The 2,476-nt window shown below is 38.9% G+C and overlaps 1 protein-coding gene across 1 annotated transcript in view; it reads right to left on the minus strand.

Moving 5' to 3' along the window:
* TRDMT1 (tRNA aspartic acid methyltransferase 1) overlaps positions 1-1,719 on the minus strand; it is a 21,255-nt gene extending 19,536 nt beyond the window's left edge. The window contains exons 1-2 of the mRNA XM_029083526.1: positions 1,650-1,719; positions 1,213-1,322 (exon numbers count right to left, since the gene is read on the minus strand). The gene's annotated coding sequence lies outside the window, so the exon portion shown is untranslated. The remainder of the gene's footprint in view (positions 1-1,212; positions 1,323-1,649) is intronic.
* Between the last annotated feature and the right edge of the window lie 757 nt (positions 1,720-2,476).

Below are 2,476 nucleotides of genomic sequence, written 5' to 3' on the forward strand. Positions count from 1 at the left end.
TGGACCTCCATGGGCTGCAGGGGGACAGCCTGCCTCACCATGGTCTTCACCACAAGTTGCAGGGGAATCTCTGCTCTGATGCCTGGAGCACCTCCTCCCCCTCCTTCTTCCCTGACCTTGGTGTCTGCAGAGTTGTTGCTCTCAGGTGTTCTCACTCCTCTCCTCTGCTACAGTTGCCCAGGTTTGTTTTTTTCCCCTTCTTAAATATGTTATCACAGAGGCACTACCACCGCCACTGATGGGCTCGGCCTTGGCCAGCAGCAGGTCTGTCTTGTAGCCGCTGGCATTGGCTGTGTCAGACATGGGGGAAGCTTCTGGCAGCTCCTCACAGAGCCACCCCTGGAGCCTTCCTGCTACCAAAACCTTGCCACACAATACACTGCCCACCAAAACTAGACAAAGCTGCTATTTTTTTTCCAATACATTTAAAGATCTTACTGACTGTAGTCTGCTCTTATCTACTGTAAGGAGACACAGGCAAGCATTCTTCTTCTTTTCTCATATAAAACTCTAAACTATCATTTAGCCTGTTATTATTGAGTGCTGCATAAGCATTTAACCTTTAGCCACCTATTTAAGTCTTACTTAAGCTTGTATCTTAAAAGCAAATTCACTATCTTTTACTGTCATGTTGTAAAACTGTAAAAGAAGATTAAGTATACAGTAATTTCTAACTAAATCCAGGCACAACAACATGCCTAGTTTGCCCCTCAATTATTAAAACACAATCCAATTTTACCTAGTTCTTCCTCAAATAATTTGGAAAAGGGACTGAATTGATCTATCGAGCCCAGAAAAAAACCTCAAGACTGTCCAATCCAGTATATTTTATTGTGTTTTACTGAGCTCAACTGTAACTACAAAATGAAGGCATGCCTCCAAGTAATTTAATTAAATTCTTTCAAAATACATGAAAATATTTTTTTAATCTAAAAATAGATTTTTGTCATTCCTTTATTGGTGGTAAGCATTCCTCTTGACATTCATGTAACCTTTTTTGATGCAGCAGTCAAGACTTTCAGGAAAAGACTGCAGTGTGAGTTTCCTTCTACAACAAGCACCCATAACACAAGAAATCAGTTACTGTAAAACTGCTACATTCATAACAACATGAATTAATTATTTTTATTTCTCTTGTTACTAATAAAGATGGTGAAGACAACTTACTTCTACAAATGCCAGACTACAGCAAAAAAGACATTCATTACTCACCTCAATTGTCTTTGCCCATAATGGTGTGCTGGGAAAGTTGTGCTTATAAACTTCATTGGCAAGAGTGTTCACATCAACAGCAGCCACAACTTCTGCAGATGTGTAGCTTTCTAAAATTAAAAAAAAAAAAATAAAATTAAACGGTAACTTCTCTTTACTATTCTTGGAAAAATGTGTTTGTCCAGCTGTGCTACAGCTACACTCTAAATAAATGGGAAATTAAAAGATCAAATTCTGCTGTGTTACCTTTAAGACCTTATATGAAAAATGCACCATGTTTCTAATCATATGGCCAATACTTCCCTTCTTTCTATATCCTACAGTGGAAGCTAACTGCCCACTTCATACTTCGTAGGACAAAACACAGTCACACATATAGTGTGTGTATGTAGTCACAGATGAACTCCAGACAAGGTGCATCTCTACAATGTTCCCACCTGCACTCAGCTGGTCTCTGTGGCCTCCAAGTTCCTTAGCTATAGGAACACAGCCTGAGTCAACCTGCCGAGCCCCCTGCCGCTGCCTGAGCCTCTCCAGCCACTGACAACTCACAGGAACTAAATTTTTATTTTAGAAGTGTACTACTTCTCATTGCAAAAAAAATGCACTAATGAACAGGTCTGAGGTACGTCTACTCTTGCAATAAAACTTTAAGAAGTTGCCTGAAAAACATTCGTGCTTATATTCCAATAAAACCTTGGGTCTTGAACAAAACTGCTGCCTCCTTTGAGTTCAAGGTCCTCAAAATACCAAATGCTTTGTAGGACAACATTTGGCAGCTCTTCTCTTGGTATCAAAGGAAATACTTCTGGACACTTGCAGGTGTTATCGAAAATAAGAGAGCACAGTGTAACAAATTTACTCACAGATAAAATCCTGAAAGAAAAATACACTAAAAAGAATGTAAATAAGCAATGCTTAATTTATAGAGTAACAGAATAATAGGTTCTACAGAAGCTAAAGACATAAAAGAACAGTGTTAAATCCACTGCTCATCATGTCACTATTTATTGTTACTAACCATAATACCTTCACTGAGGATTTTTATCCAGGAAGATAAGCTGTGGTCACTGTTACAGCCACCAGCAGAAAAAATACTTCCTGATATACAAGACCAGCTTCAAACACCAGGAAATTCACATTACGGTCACCATTACAAAGCTCCAGATGTAACACAGGCGATTTTAAAAAATTTTTTGTAAACCAAAAGAAACAAGGCAAATAGCCACATGCCTTTGAGTAGCGTCACAACATGCTCAAGTAA

The sequence above is a fragment of the Antrostomus carolinensis genome, unplaced genomic scaffold (assembly GCF_000700745.2).
Source record: "Antrostomus carolinensis isolate BGI_N321 unplaced genomic scaffold, ASM70074v2 scaffold5522, whole genome shotgun sequence".
Lineage (NCBI taxonomy): Eukaryota > Metazoa > Chordata > Aves > Caprimulgiformes > Caprimulgidae > Antrostomus > Antrostomus carolinensis.